Below are 22,569 nucleotides of genomic sequence, written 5' to 3'. Positions count from 1 at the left end.
CACTGGGGGACTGCAGTTCAAAAATAGGAAAAGTAGGTTGGGCCACTAACAGCCAATCAGATTTCATCCATTGAATTGTATTGGTTTAAATTTAAAATGCTGTCATTCTCACACTATTTATGCCAGGGTGCCCACTGTTTGTCACTGGGTGACCTCGACTCAAGGTTAGAAAAAGTGGGCAGAGCCACCAACCACCAATCACAATTCACCTATTGACTTTTATTGGTTTAAATTTTAATTGCTGCCATTCTTTAACTATTAATCCTAGGGCCCCTAAACGTTGCAGAGTTAGTCACTGGGTAACTGCAGTTCCTAGTTAGAAAAAGGGGGTGGAGCCACCAATCGCCAATCAGATGTTGTTGACTTTCAGTGGGGAAATTTAAGTTGCTGCCATTCAGACACCATTAAAACCAGGGTCCCCAAACTTTGCACAGTGGTTTTTACTGTATAACTGTGGTCCACGGTTAGAGAAAGTGGGCAGAGCCCAATCAGTGACTTTATGTTTTTCAACCCAACATGAAGTTTGTTCTCAATCTTCCCTTTCTAGTTTTTGTATGTTTTACTTTGCAGCATACATTTTACAGCATGCAAATGAAAACGCTATCTGGAGTTTGTTTTGTTATTTTTAGAAAATCTCAACTTTTTAGACATGTCACATGATAACTGCAATTTTTTTGTATTATTGCACAAAAGCCAGCATCAAAGAAACCTGAAAACCTCTAAAACCACAAAGCAAAGAAAGATCTTCCAATTGTAAAACAGGCATCTGCCATGGACTTCTACATGATCTCGATGGGTTTTAGCTGGCATATTTTTACATTCAGAATTGTCATGGTTTTGTTGCATAATAAATTAAGGAAAAGTGACACTTTTTCCACAACAAATTCAGGTTTTCGCTGTCAAAAAAAATTGAGTTTTAGTAAATGCCCCCCTTGACTACAGAGCACACATGTCAAACACAAGGCCCGCGGGCCAAATCCGGCCCGCCAGGCCTTGCAATGTGGCCCGCGCTGCGCTGTCATCACTGCACGCCGCTGCGTTCCATCACAATGACGCGTGGTGACATAGGAGGCTTGTGATCTCGCCGACCGTACTTGCTATCTATTACGCATGCGCATAGAATCTATGCGCATGCGTAATAGATAGCAAGTACGGCCGGCTATGCCATAGATAACAAGTCACGCGAGATTCAGGAGGCGTGACCTATAGTCCGGCATCCGATGTGGTTGTACGGGTGGCTCCTTCTCTCTTATGCCGGCGGCAACAGGCCTTTTTATAAGGTTGCGCCCGTGCGTATGACGTCACACGTCAGCGACGAGGCGCTGCCTTATAGTAGTGCCTGTTGCTGCGGCATAAGAGAGAAGGAGGCGCCGACATCTCTGGTCTGTTGGGGGTACTTTCTGTGGGGGCAATTGGGGGCACTGTGCGGGCTGGCTACTGTCTATGGGGGTACTGTGTATGAGGCAATTGGGGGTACTGTTTATGGGGGCAATTGGGGGTACTTCTTATGGGGGCATTGTGTGTGGGGGCTACTGTCTATGGGGGGTACTGTGTATGAGGCAATTGGGGGTACTGTTTATGGGGGCTACTGTCTATGGGGGGTACTGTGTATGAGGCAATTGGGGGTACTGTTTATGGGGGCAATTGGGGGTACTTCGTATGGGGGCACTGTGTGTGGGGGCTACTGTCTATGGGGGGTACTGTATATGAGGCAATTGGGGGAACTGTGTGTGGGGGCTACTGTCTATGGAGGGTACTGTTTATGGGGGCAATTGGGGGTACTTTCTATGGGGGCACTGTGTGTGGGGTCTACTGTCTATGGGGGGGTACTGTGTTCAGTAAACCATTCGGCCCGCGATTTAGGCTGAATTTTAGATTTTGGCCCCTTCTCTGATTGAGTTCGACACCCCTGCTACAGAGTAATAGAGTACATTGCTACAGCATACTAAATAAGAACTTTCTTAAAAAGAAAATAACCACCCCCCCCATCCTTTTTGACATGAGCTTATTCAGTTGGGCTTTTGTAGAATAGGTGCAAAAAACACTATTTGAGGGCTGATTCACTAAGGTGCGTTAAAACGAGCGCTATTTATAACATGCGTTAAACATTTTATCGCGTCTAATTTTTCGCGTTTTAACACGTTAACTTAGTTATTTAAGTGGCGAAGACTATTTTTGTGCCGCATTTGACACAATGCGCTCTAATTAACGCAGCACACACAAACTGTCACCGCGTGCGAAAAAACACACGCCATATAGCCATACACACCATTACTTTCGTAAAACTACTGTTCTGAAAATGCCCATTTCCCTGCAAACTGGAGGCTGCATCACTCTGGGGCCAACACAAACTTGAATAAATCCCACTGCAAAGTCCTTATTGTGTTGCCAAAAGCTCATTAACTGAACTTTTCTATAATTACCGCCTGCCCCAAGGAGGTGTTAATTTTCGCACAGACAAATGTGACATTTAGTGCATCTAAGTGTTTGCGAATCATGCATTTTATTTCTGCGCGCTAATTAATGCAATGCGGTAAAATTAACGCATCATTATCGCATGCGATAATACTTTAGCGAATCACGCATTTTTTGCACGTCAATTTTAACACAAAAAAGCATGCAATAAGCGCACTTTAGTGAATCAACCCTTTGAACTTCCAGATATAAATGTGTTTTCGTTCTACACAAACATACCTGATTCTACAGATTGAAGAAAACCATGAGAACTCCAACAATTTATTTCCCAAGATCCCTTCTGTTCAGAATGTAATGCAACCCTGCAACCGAACTTTGTTCCATTGAACAGTGATGAATTTTGTGATTTAAAGTCTCTCTGCTTTCTGTGGAATCAAGTAAGTCTGTGCAAAAATAAATATATATAAATTATATCTGGAAGCTCAGATAGTTTTTATGCACCTTTTCTACTTAAGCCCATATGAATGAACTCATGTCGAAATGGGGTGGGGCTCTATTTTCCCTTTAAGGCATCCCATTGCCATTGCCTTTATTAGTTTCCTTCAGGAATGGTAACGTCCTCATAACTGCAATAAAGGAAACCATTGCCTAGTTATGTCCCATTCACTAGTATGTGGTTGCAATGAGCGAGGGGTATAACATTTATTAACAATCCAAGGGGCAGTTGTATTTATACCCCCAAGCTGTATTTGACCCCCAAGTGAAAGAACTGCTTGCCGGTGAAGCTCGCCAAACAAGCGGATGGACAGTTTATGGCCAGCAATATTTTGCCATTTGTACTCATCACAAGTTTTTGTTCCATATTAATTTAAATTTCCTGTAATATCAAAGTGGGGAAAAATATAAAGTATAAGATTCAGAATTCAATCTATTTTGCTCAAATGTATCATGTAGTTCAGCACAGCCAGCAATCACTGCTTTATTAGCATAAGCCTTCCTTTACTGTACAGAGAGAAGAAAATCAATGCAGCCCGGGGGACGGTATTGATCCAGCAGCATCCTGATTTGATTCCTCAGTCATTCCTTTAATTGAAATGATCATTTCTGATAACTTCTGAGCTGCCAAGGTCCCTGCTGACATTGATACAATGTTACTCAATCAGATACAGACTCCATTTTCCTCAACAGCAAGATAGTGGGCTAATTAGCAAGCAATTCCTCCATCAGAGATAAAGCATTCCCGTGCTCAGGGCTTCATCTCAACTGATACAAGTTATATGGCCTTTAGGGAGATGGAACACGGGATGATAGCCAGAACATTGGCCCAAAAGCACCCAATATCACCTCCCCATTGACTTTTTTGGGAAGCACATTTTAAGATTTAATCAACCATGTGCCATAACCCCTATGAAGAATAAGCTACTATGCCTACACAATTTTTTTTCCTTATAGTAAAGAACAATAAAGCCTATACAGGTAATTCCTATACAAACAAGTTTATCGTGTATTAGAGTTATATAGTTCATAGGAGAAAAAAAAATACCCATTGACCCCAATGCATTTGGTGCAAAAAATACACAGAGGAAAATTGCCCATTAACTCTAATGCATTTGAAGCGAGAAAAAAGGGGGAAAATGCCTATTGACTCCATTGTATTTGCCACAAGAAAAAGCACTGTGAAAACACAACAGGCACAATTTTTTTTAAGCAAAAATTGGACAGTTGTAGCTTAATGTGCATGGGCTTGTTTCAAAATGTGGTGCAAATACTCTTAATTACCTTTTCCAAACCCCAGTGTGCTTAACACAGAGCAGTGTAATTCTTCCTCCATCTTCACAGGTCTAATTATATGGGGGCTCATTGACGTAGAAGAACCTTGAAGTACTACCACCTAAACATGGAGGTAATTCCGGAGTTCCCACAGCGGGTTGCATCAATGTGTGCAACAGATATGCTTCCAAATGATCACACTTTAATAATGTTATGTTAATGCCATATGACAGCAGTGACACCATCTCCTCTATAAATATGTTAGCTGTAATATGTGCTTGATATGTGCTTGATTAACAAATTAACAGCAAACGCCATGCTGCACTTGACTGCAATGTCGCAGATGCTTTACCTCATATGATCCCGTGTGTTTATTATGTAGGTTATCACTGTAAGGGTGTTTATTTGTAGAAAAGAGATCCAAGTAATTCATATGTAATTGTGGGACATCCATATTTATTGATTGGTATTGCAAGACAGAGGTTTAATCTTATTCACAGATTGTAGACATTAGGATATGGTGGTTGTTTAAATCAAAGCGATTTGGCTATTTGGGTATGTAAGTACAGAAAAAGGGAATTACTGGCTCCATTGATGTCTTTTTTCTTTTTTGCCTCTTTATAGATCTGGTAAGAACTCACCTTGGATATGAAGGGCACAGGAAGGATATTAATGAGCTGGAAAGAGTGCAGAGACAAGCAGCTAAGGTTTTAAAAGGAATGGAACTATTAAACTATAAGAAAAGAATATCAAAGTTCCCTGTATTTTACTGCACAAGAGGCGCTTGCAGAGGACTATACAGACAGGGTTTCTTTTTTCACAAAGAAAAGAACAAAGTACAAAAGTTCCCTCTTTAATATTGCAAGGGGCTGCTGGTATTGTGATGGCAGATGCCTTTATGATTTTCTTAGAGAAGCAAAATATCAAGGGCTACATGTAGTTGCATGTATGTTTGTAAATTTATATACAGGTAAGGGTCCCAAGCATAACAGATCCCATCACATACACCAATTAAAGGCTAAATAGAGTGACTGGGCAATAAATATAGTTTGCACTGTAGGCATGCACACCTTAAACTGTGTTTTGATGGTGAGAGATAATAATAAAGAGAATAATAAACATCCAACATAAACACACACTTCCTAAAATATTAGCAGTGTGGGCTCAATCACAAACCAGTCGCAAAGGCTGTTTCACACACAAGGGCATCTCCTATAGTCAAGTGTGAGTGATTTCAGCCTGGTACACGAGTGATCTGACTTAATCCAGGTATTAGCGACAATTATTAGATTAAGTAACTGGATAAATTAGGCTAATACTGGGATAATCCAGTAATCCAGTATGCACAACTGTTTATCTGTGTTTCAAGTGAATTGTGAGCTGTAGGGAGAAACCGTTATTTCTTGCAAGGTAACAGACACCAACCAATGGTCTTTTTGTTCTGTCATACCTGATTGGTGGGATAAGATCATATTGATTTTTTAGTTCCATTTTTACCCTTTATTGTCACTAATATTTGAGTTTTATGTAAGTGCTTATGTGTAAGTTAAATGAATATACATATCTTAATGCTCCTAAACCATATCACAACCAAAGTCACTAGAAAAGCAGTAGTGTCTTAAAAGATAAGAAACACTATGATCTAAAACAGTGCTGTCCAACTGGCGGCCCGCGACCCCCCTCTGTGTGGCCCCCCACCTGTCTGGCTGCTTTGATGGCTAACCTTTGTGTAAACTTTAAATGGTATCAGTACTGAGATTAACTGCCCCCCCTGCATGGTTCTCACCTCAGATTCAGGCTGTAATCCCCCTGTATTGTTTAAACATGTAATCCCCTGTATTGTTCACACCTTTTAATCTCTGCATTGTTCAACCCCTGCAGTGTTCACACCTCAAGCTGTAATCACCCCCATTGTTCACCTGTGCACACCTCAGACATAGATACTAAAGGTACCTATGTAGGTACTGCCTGGACTATGCTGCCTGTGTGTATGGCACACACAGGGAGCATAGGGTAGGCAGAATATGGCACACACAGGCAGCATAGGGCAGGGAGGGTATGGTACACACAGGCAGCACAGGGCAGGTAGAGTATGGCACACACAGGCAGCATAGGGTAGGCAAAGTATGGCACACACAGGCAGCATAGGGCAGGCAAAGTATGGTACACACAGCCATCACAGGGCAGGCAGAGTATGGCACACACAGCCAGCATAGGGCAGGCAGAGTATTGCACACATAGGCAGCATAGGGCAGGCAGAGTGCTGCCTGTGTGTGCCATACTCTGCTTGCCCTATGCTGCTTGTGGGAGGTGAACCTGGCAGGGGTTTGTTGTGGGAGTTTGTTAGCAGTTGGAAATAGCCATTAAATGGTCCCTAAGGTGTGTAATTATGTTCTGGGGGTTGCTGTGCTATCCACAGGGGAGGAGGAGGCATATGGAATTTAAGGGTATATCTTAATATGACATAATATAATTTTTTCACATATGAATGACGGTTGATATCCCCACAGTAAGGACCAAGCATTTGGGATTTTGCTGTGCTACCACCATTGTGATAAAATAGGTGTGGTTTGAAGTGGGTGTGGTTTCAAAAACTGGAGTGGTCAAAACTGGCTTCCATTAGCGGCCCTCCACCATGTATGCTAGAGAAATTCCGGCCCTCAGCACTGCAGAAGTTGGACAGCACTGATCTAAAATATATTAAGACAGGTATGGGCTCACTATTTTTTTATTTCCTGTTATTTATATAGTACAGACACATTTCTGCAGCACTTTGCAAAATCATAAATTATTCATAATTCACTGCCCCAGAAGACTTACAATCTAATGTCCCTATCACATACACACACTATGGTCAGTTTAGCCAGAAGCCCGTTAACCTGCCACTATTTTTCTGGAGTGTGGGAGGAAACTTGGAGGAAATCCACACATACACGCAAACATGCAAACTCCTTACAGATAGTGCCCAGGCTAAGATTGAACTCGGAACCCTAGCGCTGCAAGTCAGAGGTGCTACTCACTGAGCTACTGTGCTGTAAATTACTTCCTTTGTTCTCTGTAATAATCAGAGCTGGGCCATGCAGGCCAGGCAACCAATGCAACCTGGCCAGCCACATCACCCTCCCCATGCATGTGGCCACACAACACCATGCCCCCCGCCCTCCCCACTCATGTGCCTAAGCACTGACAAGTGCACACATGCGTGGTGATGTATCAAGGGCGAGCATGCAGCGACAAGCGGTGCCAGGGGCACAAGAGCCCAGACAAGGGGGAGGCAGAAGAGGTACCTGCCCAGTGCCACACCAGCATTGTGCCCTACACAGGTGCATCTTCTGCCTTCCGCTAGTTAGGCCCTGGTAATAATAAAACAGTAACATGTACTTGATGGTAACTAAGCTATATATAGCCATACTAGTGGAAAAACTATTCTACTGGGTTTCATGTTTAAATGATTATTAGCAGGGTTAAGGTATGGCGATCCATATTACAGACCCCTTATCCAGAAAACTCCTGGTTCCAAGCATTCTGGATAACAGATCCTATACCTGTACCAAAAACACCTTTATTATGATTAATAACTGCTAATTACTAAATGATTTTTAATCATGTGTATAATGTTTAAAGACTTTTTAGAAAACAACCTAGTGAGCTTTTAACAATGGAACTGGTCTTTGTACTTTATAAATGACAAGGTCTACATATATTTTATTCAATCACTACTTTTTATCAGCTATTTGCTGGAAAATAAATGTAGTCTCATTGAATCAATAGCTATAACTAAGTGAATAGATAGATGATAGATAGATAGATAGATAGATAGATAGTGGAACCTTGAGGTACATTCCAAAATATATATTCTATATACAGGGTCGGACTGGGGGGTGCAGGGCCCACTGGGGCTGCCTCAGGGGCACCGCACCTTCAAAGGTGCTCCCACCGGACGCATTACTTACACCACCGCAGAGGCCCCTGCTGCGCCCCCCTAACCCCCTGCAGGGGCCCCCGCCACCCACCCGAAGTCCTCCCCTGAACGCACGTAAGTGAGGGAGGACATTGTCGGCCAGGGAAAGAGGCAACAGGGATCGGGTCTGGGTCGCCAGGGCCCACCGGGTTTTTTTCAGTACGACCCTGTATATATACTTCAGACAGACAGTATATACAACTTGTATAATCAAACTATGATTACTGAATTTCCTTTCTTTGTTGACATCTGTTGGTCTCCTGAAACCTCTTAGGACCCTCCAAAAACTAAGGAGAAGCTGTATATAGGCTCATCCTTATAACACAGATTTTCTATGTTCTAATGTCTCTAGAAAAAAAGCAGGACTGGTGTCAAACTCATCTGAGGACTCATAAAAAATGTATGGCACAAAGATGCAATGCTCTGACAGAATACCTTTCAAGTGTATAACTACAGTCACCTTGATGGCGCATTTACTCAAACTCCATGTCACCATTCTCCCTGTCTTGAAAACCATGTTTAATGTTTTTTTCCCTTCCTTGTAACTGCTTGATCTGTCAGTGAAAGTTTATAGATATATTTCTGAGGAGGAGGATGAACTGAGCTTCAGTGACTTTCTCATATCATGATTTATAAGTGTCATTCAAGGAGATACATTTCAAGGATTGAGCTTGATAAAGAACCACGCTCAGTCCACAACATTGCCATGCAGGACACTGAAATATACTCTATTTGTAAATATAGATGGTTTTAGTGATGAGCACATTTTTTCAGCAGGCATGGATTCATGGCGAAATTCTGCATTTCATGATTATGAAATTTTTTGTGAAACTACGGCAAAAATTTGTCCCCACAAAAAATTTGCAGAGAAAGAACACCCTTTGGCTTTAATGTATTTGGAGTTGCTCATGTGTAAAATGTAAAAAATTTTAGGGCACGTGTAAAAATTGTCATTCATGTGTAAAAATTGTTGTGCACATAAAATAGTTATGCAGTAGCTGTGACAAATGCATTTTATGAACGTTTTGCCGTTTAGCAAGTTTTTCAGCAGGCGAAATTGAATAGATTCGCTCATCTCTAAATGGTTTTTGAATAAATGCTGTTGGATAACATGTATACTTTGGGTGGGAAGTGCACAGGGTGTAAAACTGGATGATATGTGCTGACTACTACTAGTACAACAAGATGAAATATCCTAATGTCATATTAAAGGAGAAGGAAAGGTAAAAACTAAGTAAGCTTTATCAGAAAGGTAAATACAGCCATAAGCACTCACAGAAATGCTGCACTGAGTCCTCAAAATAAACACAGGATTTCTTGTCTCCTTTTTTGTAAACATGATGTTCCAGTGTCTGACTTCCTCACTCAGAAATAGCCTTAATTCCTGGGGCCAGAGTCTGCTCAGTTCTCTCCTCTCTCCTGCTCCCCCCTCCCACTAGAATGCCAAGAACTCCCTCCCTTAGGAATGTGTGATCTAAGCTATAAAGGCTAGAGACTGCAGGAAGGAAGCAACTTAAAATGGCAGCTGCTATCTTAAGCAAACAGGGAAAGCTTCTAGAGCTGTTTACTCAGGTATGTTAATGGTTTCTGCAGAATAAAATATATTGTTCTAGGTGGCACTAATGTGGCAAATCTATTGACAGTAAAATGCCAAAATGACCTTCTCCTTTAACCATAGATAATCATTCATCTAGCTAGCCATTCCCTTTGTTATAGTTCTTACACTACTAATGTGTTTTTTCCTTCTTTTTACATATGAAATTATTTCCATACATAAAAAAAATCATATGTCAACTACATCAATATCCTAAAGGTGGCCATACATGCTACGATCCGCTCGCTTGTTGAGGTCACCAAGCGAGCAGATCTTCTCCCAATATCCCCATCTACGGGTGGGCAATATTGGACTAATTCGGACGTTTGGGCCTGGGGCCAAACGATCAAATTAGAACGACGGGTATAGGCATCCATCGGTTTGGGGGCCGCATCAACAAGCCGATTCTGTCCCCAATCCGACTAATTTTCAAACCAGGCCTGTCATTAGTGCCCATACACAGGGTGATAAGCTGCCAAATTGGTTTAAGGGACCGATATCGGCAGCTAGAATCAGCCGTGTATGGTTATCTTTACTCCCTAGCTTAAAATATGGGAGCAACCTTATCTTATCTTAATAATCAACTAGATGAAATCCCGCAAAATATTCCCTGCTTTGTGGAACAAAAGTCAACTTAAATTGGCTTAGAATTTCTTACATTAATCAGAAAACTCTCCCTCCATCACCTCTTGACTTAGTGGCTAAAATTGGACTACCTCAAATCTCTAAACTATATAATAATCACGGAATATCCTGTAGCTTCTCTGCCACAACATTCATAAAGGACCAAGTTGGAAGAAATAATAGCTCAAACTCTTTCTAAAACAGACTGGATTTATATATGGAAAAATGATGTTCAAGCATGTCTCACACTGAGAAAACTTCATTTACAAGATTATTATATTCTGGTAAATACCCCTAACAAAACAACATTAACCTTTTCTTGCTGCAGAAACTGTTGGGCTCTGGGAACTCTTGACCATGTATTAGAAGTTCCCACTTATCCAATCTATTTAGGGACTCTGTCACTGACATCTTTTCCTCTTGAGAAAATCAATCCCCAAACTTCCAAAACAATCACAGTTCTTGGTAACTCATGTTCCCAATACTCCAAGGCTTCTCTTGGCCACACCACTTTCAACCAACACATGAACCATCTCCAACCCCAACAACCCTGGCTGAGAAAAGGACTTTATTTAATTTTTGTTTCATTTATTTTTTGACCCATGATGGGACAAGTCAGTAATCATATTAGCAATAAAGCTGTTAATAAAACATGTTATGAAATTACATGTAGTTCCTGCATTAGGCACATCATACACAATACTCTGTTCTGCTATATCTCATATCTTATTTAATACATGCTCTTACTAATGTTCTGTCAATATATCTCTTCCGCTAAACCCATATTTTCATTCAGTGAAAAATAATAGAATTCTTTTGGACTAATGTCTCTTTAAAAGAAAGACTTAAATAATGGTACAGAAAATGTTCTAGACTAAAGAAATGAATAGATTATGCACCCTAAATGCAAGGAAGATGGACATCTTTTTTGTAATATAAAACAGACTTATGCTTTTATACAATGGTGGTTCATATTGCAGTTCCAAATTGAGCTGTCACAATTTCTATTAAGAGTTGTCCAATATAAGCTTTTTTTTATATTAGCCCCTGAGCCTGGGAGAAAGTGAGGTGAAATTAATCATTTTAGAGCTGAACGTCCAGTCTCATTTCAGAATAAAGTGTGCTCTTACATCCCGTCAATAAACCTCCTTACCAATGTAGTTATTGGCTTGGACTGCGTGTAATCATTCTATACCGGACATCACAATCTGTTTCACCTTGTAAAGTATTCTATTTAATTGAAAGGAAGGCACTGCAACTGTATAATACAGCTAAGTGTACAATAAGTAGTCATAAAAATCCTAATAAAAAGTTTTTTTCCCCAGAAGTGAAACACTTAACTTTTTCGCTGCAAGGTATACTGTATTAAGAGTAAGAGAAGATGTTTAACTCTAATGTCTGTACGTATATATATAAATATATATATACATTATTAGCAATGAAATTGTACATTACACAGTTAGGGAAAACTGATATGCAAATCAATAGCTTTTTATTGTGATTTATGAAACATTTTGGCTTGCTAGAAAGCCATTATTGAGCATTACAAAATGTAAAAGTATGTACATATATTTATAGATATTTTCAAGCATCAGTGTATTTAGTTGATGATGTGTGTGGGATTGGGCTGCATCTTTTCTGTATGTGTTCATATTTACTTTAATTTTGCATATAGTAGAATGCTAAGCTATTGAATAAAGTATATTCCGTATTTACTCGAGTATAAGCCGATCCGAATTTACCTAAGAAAACTGGAAAAACTTATTGACTCGAGTATAAGCCTAGGGTGGGAAATGCAGCAGCAACTGCTAAGTTTCAATAATCAAAATAAATACCAATAAAATTACATTAATTGAGGCATCAGTATATATGTTTATAAATATTTATTTCAAAGAAAAACAGTAAACTGGCTCTGTAAGTGGAGAAGAGGATCAACAAAAATAACAAGAACTGAAGGGTCTGGTTGCGGGTGGCCAAATTTGCACACAAAGGACAGAGGGTGCTAGTCTGGAGGGACCTATGGCGACCAACTCGAGTATAAGCCGAGGGTGACATTTTGGTTGCTGAAAAAGGCTTATACTCAAGTATATACAGTATATATACTATATATGAGTGCCCCAAATGTACAAACACAAAGTGTTTCCAGAAACTATTCGACCCAGGAAAATTATCTCTGTTGTTGGGCCCGTACAGCCCCCTTCTCAATAAAGATCATAAAAACATTAGCAAATTAGTTTTACTACTGCCCTCACCCTATTAAGGAAGCTAGAAAGCAGGCGAAGAAAAAAACCTGACAAGATACCCAACTATGCTTTCATATATTTTCATTGGAGAGAAGAAAACATTTTTACTACAGAAATAATGATGACAGATAGTATAATTAATTGAATCCATACATAAAATGTCATGTAAGTGCATTTTCTAGTATTAAAGCTGAGATAACAACTTATTGACCAATGCATAGCCCCAATATGATGGTCTCCTGACAATATCTAATCAGGGCTTGTAGAGTATCAACTTGGAAGGTTTGGAAATTCTATCAGATAAGGACTACATTGGCCCCTGGATGCAGTTCTTCTTTGATAGGTTTGTATGGGGGACAAAGGTGATCTAATTGTGAAAGCCAACCAATTGGATCATGCCAAATTGATCTGCCAGTTAAATGGCTAAATTGAGCAAAGATCCGCCAATGGCTCTTCAAGTGTAGGCCAGCTTTAATGTAAAGGTAGTAGATGTGTTGTGAGAGGGCAACTTATTCTGTTGTCATACGCCAAAAACAAGAAATAAAATATTCAACAGGCTCACAAATAGAACACCGTAAAGAAAATTCTAGCAAAAGCTAGAGCTGAAGTCTTAATTAAAAATGTGTTTTTTTCACAATAGACAGATACAGTAAAAATTTAAATAAATTGAACATAGGGTTAATTTACAATGCTTCTATTTCCGTCTGCCGTCTCTTAAGAATGCTTCATTCAAATCTTATTGCTGATGAAAGGGCTAATTACTGTCTGGTTGTAACCCTGTCCTGTTGGACCCTGGGAAAATGGTCCTTGTGCCCATGTATCAAAGCTCCCAAGGGCTACAGCAGCACAAGTTTCATAAATAAACCAGAATTTCAGGCCAATTATGAAGAAAAACTTGCACATATCCATATGGCACCTCTCAATTATGCAAAAAAGGGGTTAATCTCAGATTCACAAACTTCAGTATACCGGCCCTTCTCCTTCTTCCTCATAAAGAGGAGAGAATGAAATATGAAATATTTAAGCATTGTGCAAGGGCATGGAAAAAGGTGGATAATATAGAACCTAGGGGTCTTGTATAATCAATAGTGACAAGTACAATTTATATGCCTTATTATCAGAAAGTCTGCATTTTAGACCAATTTTAAACGGCTGTTAAAGCTAAATGTTAAATTCATATTTTCAGGATGACATTGGGTGCTTCTGCGGCTGCTGATACTCGTTTGTCATATGATTGTAATCAAGAAATGGACAAGGGCAGAACAGGAGTGATAAAAAATCTATGGAAGGAAATAATTCCACGGAAGCTCTTTCAGTCTCCTGAATCGATTCTGCTGGACAAAGAATTGTCCTATAAATTATACTTTCTGTAGTATTCTACTGCGGGACACCCAAAATGATCTAGGGATTATTTACTTTCCTAAAGTCCAGCCGGGATTCTCTGCTAGAAGCCATAGCAATAAGTAAAACTTAATATAACCATTTTTTAAGGGTTTCATATTAAAATATTCTCAAATACACATTTTAATACTTTCCAATTACCCCTTGCATTGTTCCATGTGTTATATATTCAAAGACTGTACCTTATTCTTGTTAGTCACAGTCTTTCTGCACTCCCCGTCTGTGCGCTTAACATTCAAAAAACAAGTAGTGAAAAACTGCTGACAATATTGTCAGCAGTTTTTCACTACTAATTATTTTTGAATGATGTCACATGGGCCGGAGTAACACATGGAGTAACAGTGCTCATGTCACACAAATACAGTATGATGCACGTCTAACTAGAGGCCCATAGGGCCTGTTGCATAACCCGGTCACGGCCCACCTCTTGCATCCAAAACATTGTTAAATGTTTTTTCAACTCTGCTTATTAGATTGTGCTTTGTCTCATTTATACTGAATAATAATTTATTTTTTTGCTTTTATACATTATAGCATTAAAAGACCAAATTCAACTAACCTTAGTCATCACCACCAAGGGCCACCTATTCTTCTGGGCCCCCCTGGCTGTGGGGTCTGCCACTTCTATAGCTGCACCACTGAATGTAAATTATTCATAAATCTCACTGATACAAATAGAAGCAACAGTTATGACTTTTTTATTTTAAAGGTTTCATCTACGAACACAAAAGCAATGTACAAAGTGCAAAAATAGCCTTGTTTTAGCCACACTGCAAGCTGATTTCTTCAAATTCCATGGCAAAAGTGTAATTGCAAATTAGTGTCTGCTTTGGTGAATCAGGCAGGTTGTGGTTCAAGTTTTTCTTAGTGTGAATAGAGTCACTCCGGGCACGCTGCATCAATAATGGCATCAGCATGTAGCTCACTACACACAAGTAAGAGAAGTGTGACACCTCAATGCACATATATGAACACAAGTGTAAGCACAAGGGGCTAAAGATGAGCTAAGTTTTGTGTGACCATTGCAGAAGGGGATTGTGTCCATACACATGCCTTACACCTTGCACTGAAGCCAATGCACTAGATCAAACTGCTCTAATAAAAGAATGTAATGCCACATTGTGAGAACAAGTTAGGTTTACATGGGTTTAACTCATTAGTTTTGTCACTGGAGGTGCCAACAAGCAGAGGCCGCAGTTCAGGGCAGGTGGCTAAAAATGCAGAAGTCTGATGGAAGCCAAAAGTTAGAGAAGGTAGTAGACAAAGGTCCAGGTAGGTTATAGTAAAATAAAAAAGGGCTTTTTGGGGCTGCCTTCATAGTTTATATAGTACTTTACCACCATCAAGGCAGGGCTAAGGAATTTTGTCACCAGGACAAGACAATTGTTAAAGACAATTGTCCCCCCCCCCCAAGGATTCACTGTACCAGTCATAGCACAGCAGCCCACATCCCCCTACAACTAGCTACAGCATGGCAGTCCAGCGCAACCCGAGCCCCCCAACTAATCACAGCACACAGCAGCCCCACTCAACCTCTTAGGTAGACCATACCTATTCCTCGGGCATAGCACACCCAATCATCCCCATAAAGTCACAGCACCACCTTCCCAAACAGGTACAGCAGAAATCCCCACCCCCCGGTGGTCCAAAAAGATCCAGAAAAATTGACAGAAGATAAATAAAGATAGGCTGCCATCCATTCCCCATTGTACCTGTCAATGATCTGCAGTGTGTAGTACCTGATTCCTGTGCAAGCAGCCAGCTGGATATAAAAACAGCACCACAACCTAGGCCACAAGAACAAGTCTGTGCGAGGAGGCAAAACCTAGACATAGAATAGTGAATGTATGGCCATAGATTAGAGCAGATATTCATTTTGGTGATTTGTTTCATTGAAAAAAACAGCTTACTGTATGTCTCTCATAAATGACATAAATGTCTCTCAACCAACAGCAGTCCGGCACTGTGCATTACAATGTTAGAGTGTGTGAGCAATCTCGTAAACATTCTAATTGCTTAAAAATAGACTGGATATTTATTAGATGGAAGTTGTTAATTTTATTGTTTGCTTTATAACTCATTACCTAAGAAATAAAAACTCTCTTTCACCAAGCGGCACAGATTGCCCAGTCTGCATTCCAGATGCACAGATTGCAAGGTGGAAATTGTGCCAGGGAAACTTGTGTGATTGGACAGACTGACAAATGATTTTCCTTTTAATATTCCAAGGAAATGATTTACATGTACTCCCTTCATAGTAACACAGAATGAAAGATTCTTCACAGATGTTAGGCTTCAGATGCTTTATGTCTTGTTTAGTTGTCCTTATTCTGTCTTTTCATTGAAATAAATCTCTAGAGGTTTTAATGGAAATCCTATTTATAAGTTGTGGTCCATTTTATGACCATTTGGGCTGCCGTTGTATTATATGTTTCTGCATATCATTGCAGACAATATTATATATCTATTGCTAAATGCAAATATTTAGGAGATAATTGTATAAGGAAATCCTTGTTAGATGGTTGTCCTAGTCTCCCAGTCTCAATAAAGTTGTTGACTTCTCTCCTAGATCTTTCCAAATCCAGTATTGCTGTTCAGGGCTTTGCTGCAATTAGTGCTTATTAGTGTGTTCCACTACATGTTTCGGGCAAAGCCCTTTTTCAACTGAACAACATAACATCTGAACAAAAAACATTTAAGTGGTTACAAGACCCAAGTCCAACCTCCCCCATCACAGCATTGGTTTCAAGCAGTCCAAGGGAGGGGTTACTGCTCCAGGGCACTCAGTTAGGAGCCTGACCCCAACTTTTTAAAGTCCAAAGTTATTTTTTATACATGGCCCAGGAACTACCAAGCAAATTGGTCTTCCACCATAGCTGTAAAAGAAAACAAATTCCGGTACAAGCACAATACACATACTGCCCATCTAGGAGACTTCTCTCCCAGTATTGCATCTATAATCATCCTTATCTTTTGTCCAAGTTAATGTCTCCTGTAATGACTTGGGGAGCTATATGCAGATGAACATGACAAGACAGGAGTGAGAGCTTGAGCCTAAGATTGTGCCTGCCCTGCATAGAACCATTAAACCATGGGGGTCAATTACAACATACAGGGCAGGGTGCCAAGTGTCATGTTTTGCACTGAATGTGCACAGAGCACAGAGACCTGCGTTCCCCCTATAAGTTCAGTAGTGCTGTATCCTTGTATTTATGAAAGGTGGGACAGGGGGGCAGGGGGAGATAAGTAGATCAGAATGACATGTAAGTTAGGGGACTGGTTGGGAGTGGGACATCTACATGCTGACCACAGGAAGCACTACATGGTGACAATTCAGGTTTCTGTGGTCTGTTTTTCGACAGGACAGACTTGCGACAAATCGTTTACATACAGGGCACGTGCAAAAAACATGGACCCATTTTTTGCCTTTTTCTTGCTGCCCTGATGGTAGTAAATGACCCCTACCTCCTGCCCTATGGCAGGGAACAAGGACAGGGCTGTCATGCACTCGCCATTGCTACACCTTGTACTAGATTTATTATGCTGCATGAAGTGCTTTTTTAAATGAGCACCCCTTAGTGTTCTTGCACTTGAATCTGGGGTCTTAGTTAATGAACCCCTATATCTACTATATCAATCTGTCCATACTATGGACCAAGAAGCACTTTGAATGTTCAGTCCCTTTATAGTATGCCATCATTCTTTTCTGCCTCAAAAGAATCCCATTTAGCAGGTGAGTCAGGTAGTTTGTATTCACACCCAGTTGCTTTATTTATTGCCCACCATACTAAAAAGTGCCTTGCTAAAGGATTCTAGGTTAGTCCCGGGGCTCTCTCAGTGGCAATGTTATAGCAAGCACACACAGAAAAGCAGGCATTTGCACGGCACATTACAACTCCCCTGAAAGCTTTCGCTCCATTGTATCGAATAACAGTAATTGCCTATTTTATTAAAACCGTGAAGGATTAAAAAGATAAAGATGCTTCTTCTTTAATCATCCCAACAAGTCAATTTCATTAACTTATTTGTTCCATTATTGATTTGATGTAAATTGTTAGAAGCCCATGAACGCAGGGAACAAAAGTAATCCTAAAAATTGAACTGGAAGTCATCCAAGAACGCCTAACCATCCCATGCTGGTACTGCAACTGAGGCTGTCCAATTAACATTCATCATAACCTCCCAAATCCCTTTCCATGGATAGTGCTTGCGCTGTCCTTAATTAGAAATGTAATATTTGTGCCGTTAGGCCAGGGGTATTGATTGTGTACTCTGACTATTTCAATTGTAGAGCTTTAAGCAGTTTCTAAATCCATTTGCACAGGCTTTATTGTGTGGGATTATGAAATAATAGGCAAAGTGCTTTCTGATGATTAGGCTGGGGTATGTTTAATGCCTGTGGGGAATTAAGTATTTAACACTGAAAGAACTTAAATACAGTGATAGTTAAGGTTAAAAAGGTACAAAGATTGGTGTTTTTTTAGTTTAAGAATGTAAATAGTGATAATATGTAAATAGTGATAGTATGGGTCTTAAATGTCCTGGAAAACATCAAATGCAAGTATATTTATTTAGTTATTTATTTTTATATTCCAATCTTCTAAACTTGGGGTATCTATTATTTTGCCCTGGAACAGGAGGTGTGCGCTTTGCGCAGAACCTTCCTTTTTTCAGCATATATTTTATTGGGTGATTTTTGGGGCCAATAAGCCACACTAGAATTCTCCTGCCTTGGGATGCAGTAGAACTTGAACGTGGTTTTACGCACAACAATATATATATATTTTATATATTTAATGTTCTCAGTTAGTAGTGGTTACATTTCTATACATAGTAACATACAGATTGCATTATGGTTATTGATGACACACACTGATTGGGTAATTTGGATATTTATTGATGTACCTCACTTCCTGTCACTATCCTGGCGACGATCCTTTGGGGATTGAAACACGTAGATGGGCACTAAATAAAGGACTATTTTTTGCATACTGGTTGCCGTGAGTGCTTTCTATGGACTTGTTACATTTTGATGGTCAGCACCCGGCTGTGTCTATAAGTGGTGAATGCTGATAACTGGACATTGTATATATATATATTAGAATTAGAGAACACACAATACTAATATGAAGGGATGAAACATTCTGAATTCCACATTCCTTTATGAGCATTAATACTAAAGCACAAACAATAAACCTTTCTTTTTCACCACATGCTATAAATTCTGGCTGCTATGCTGTGTATATATAATTTTGTACACCCAGGCATGGATTTTTATATCTGAGGTACTTTGTTTGGGTGCAAATACAATCTCAGAATTCCAGTATAGTCGGTGGCCTGTGTACCAACACTCTACTTTCCTTGTCCTGCATGGCTTGCCTGAAGTTCACAGATACAAGGGTCCCTATTAGACCACGAATCTCATGGACCTAAATGGCACCTCTTGCAAGACTTTCTGGCATTATATTTTGACCAGCTGGACAAGTATATACATAATTACTGTTTTATCATAATCCTGCAGTACTTCCCATTCCTAAAGAATACACATCACAAAACAATAACTGTATGTACAGGCTTGCACTAATAGACCATTCTATGCCATTCTCTGTTTCTTTCCCACAGCAGACTGGCTGCAGGGAATCCCGTGCCTCTGAGTTGGTTCATGGAAATCAATGGATTTTGCAAGCATGAAGGTGGCAAATGAAACGCAGTAAACCGTATCTGCATTGGATATTTAAAGGTATATGCACTATTTGCTAAGCTAGTTTTTTAGCTTATTTCTGCAAAATGCAAATTGTTGGATATGAGCAATTAGTCCTGCTTTTTTGAAGCATTATCACTGAATACAGAGAGTAGATTAGATTTAGAACTAAAATTAATTTAATATCAAACAATTCAGATGTCATTATAATACTTGATTTCTAGTATGTGATTATTTTCCGCACAAGAACTATACATGATTATTTTGTTTTCCTTTCAAGGTGCCCTAATGACCAGTCAAGTAAAATATTACAGTTTACAAAAGGAACTTCCTTCCAAATCAAAATGGGAAAACATAGAACATAAAGAATTCAAGTTAAAATGATTTTATCACCTTTAATTGAATCAAGACCATGGTATGAAGTTTCTTTCTGAGAAATGTTTAGGTGGTGTAGGTAGGTCATACCATCATCCGATAGCATCACTTCCTTTGACATTGTGACCTATTGTTTTCTAAACACATATTTCAAGTGGATATATAAGTATTAATATTCTGATATTGTGTCTATCAGACATGTTATATTTGTGTTACAAAACCCAGTACTCAGCAATTCAAATATACAATTCCTACCTAATATGTATGGCTTTAACCCGTATCTAAATGATGATTGCATTGCTTGTACTGGAGCAAGGTTACTGTGCCCCTCAGTGCCCCCTCTAAGCTGCCTGTAGCTGTCAGCAGTATGTATGACATTGCCTGGAGCTGCACCAACTGTCAGCTGTCACCAGCCAACACTTTGATGAGTTTATATTCCAGTGTAAACCCAACTTATGTCACTCTAGCCATCTGATAGTCAGCAGGCAGCAAGGAGGACAAAATGATAAAGTGTGTGAAGGCAGAGCTTTCCCAATGATATAAAGCATAATCCTTTGGATTTAAAATTGGATAAACCTGCAGTCCTATGGTTGTTCACTGAGGTGGAATAGAAGTGCACCACATGGCACCCTGAACGCTATCAAGGTTACATAGGCTTAAGTCATCTTGCTATGTATCAAAATGCAAAGTAGCATATGGTCGCAAACACAACAAGAGTTGCCAGTGGCTTGACATTGAATTTTACATCCTAGACTTTCATCTGCTGGACCCATACTACCCCTGCTTATCTTTCAAAGCTTACACAAGCTTTGAAATAAAGGTACATTTCTGACAGTCAGCACAGTAAGAGGCTACCAAGTGTATTTGCAGCCAAATATGCAGATGGAGCACAGGCTATCCCAAATGATTTCTTGAGATAACCCAGAGATCTCATTTTAAAAGCTAGATTTTTAAAGGTCAGTATGATTAAATGGATCAAAATAAGAACCCCAAAAGATATTATCATCATCGGTAATTTCAGTCAAATTGGAATCCAGCTTAGGAAACAGATCTAGGGTAGCTTAAGAAATCATTTGTGGTAACCACTGTTCCACTTGTCAGTTCTTTTTTTATAGCTTAATGTACAGATTATTAAAGTACAATGTGTTAAATTATTACGGCAGTTTAACAAACATATTATTAATATTTAATATTCATTGCATTATTGAGGGCATTACTGGAGCAGGCTCTATCTACAGGCTGGGAATGGCTACCTTAGGGTTAGGCAGAGGGAAAAGTCAGGTACGAGATTATTCTCTTTCATTTTTCTATTACCCATGTCTCATTAGCAATATGAAATACCCAATTGTTTTGTTTTTTAAATTAAATTTAAAGAATTTGTAGAAATGTATATTGTTTCAATGTGTCAGATACACATCTCTGCTGCACTAACATGAGAAAGCTCCAGTATCTGCTGGTATGTGCACAAGTGCGTGTACCTTGGAACTTATGCACACAGCACAGACTCAATAATGTTGTCAAATCATTAAGTTGGCTTTTTACTTTGTCTGCTGTCTATGTTGCGGCAACACCTGCTGAAGGACTTTTTGCCACTGTCATTGGCTGTTTTCATGACAGTTGCTTGTCCCAACCTTTGGCCAGATAGGGACTATGACTTTTGCTGAGCTTTCCCTGGTTATGTCTCTGGTTCACAGACCATTCTCTGTCTCCATAGGATCTCCATAAGCATCACTGAAGACTCTATGATTCCAAAAGGAAGCCAATAAACACTGTTAAGGGCGGTGTACCCTGTTTTCCTATGCAATTCATGGTCACATAAAAGAAGCCTTAGGCATCTGCTTATCGGCTTTTAATTTTCAGCCCAATACATGGAGCTCCACAAGTCATGGTTGTCAATAGAAAAGGCTGCGCTAATATTAAAGCCTTAGACAGACAATGAATCTTTCTGCTTTTTGAAACAAATCACTTTCTCTATGTCTTTGTGGTTATTTATCATTTACTGACTGGTCGTCCTCAGCTACTGCGTTTCCCTTAGTCATCACTAAACCATTTTACCCATATGCAGTACAGTGAAAACCATTTGGCATTGTTTAAGTTCAATTACTTTTATCATAATAAAGAGACGTAGCCGAGTATAAACGGACTAAGAGAATAATAATATATGACTGAGGAATCAAAACATCCAATTAGAGGGGATGCAACCAGAATCCATAATGCAGCATTCCTCATGAATAGGAAATAGAATTCAGTTGTGATTTATATCAGTTTACTTTAAAATGGCGCAACCCGTTTCAAATTGAATTTAGATGCTAAAGTTAAAGCATACAGAAAAGCCCAAGTAGCATGAAAGACCCGTTTGGTTGTTAGTGGTTTCTGGCCCACAGACAGCAAACTGAACAAAATACACCTATAATATTAGAACCACGTGTGGCTTGATAGATACAATAAAAGACAATGTATAATACCGGTTACAAAGTCTGGCCAA

This window comes from Xenopus tropicalis, chromosome 5 (genome assembly GCF_000004195.4).
Source record: "Xenopus tropicalis strain Nigerian chromosome 5, UCB_Xtro_10.0, whole genome shotgun sequence".
In the NCBI taxonomy this organism is placed as follows: domain Eukaryota; kingdom Metazoa; phylum Chordata; class Amphibia; order Anura; family Pipidae; genus Xenopus; species Xenopus tropicalis.
This window is presented reverse-complemented; position numbering follows the sequence as displayed.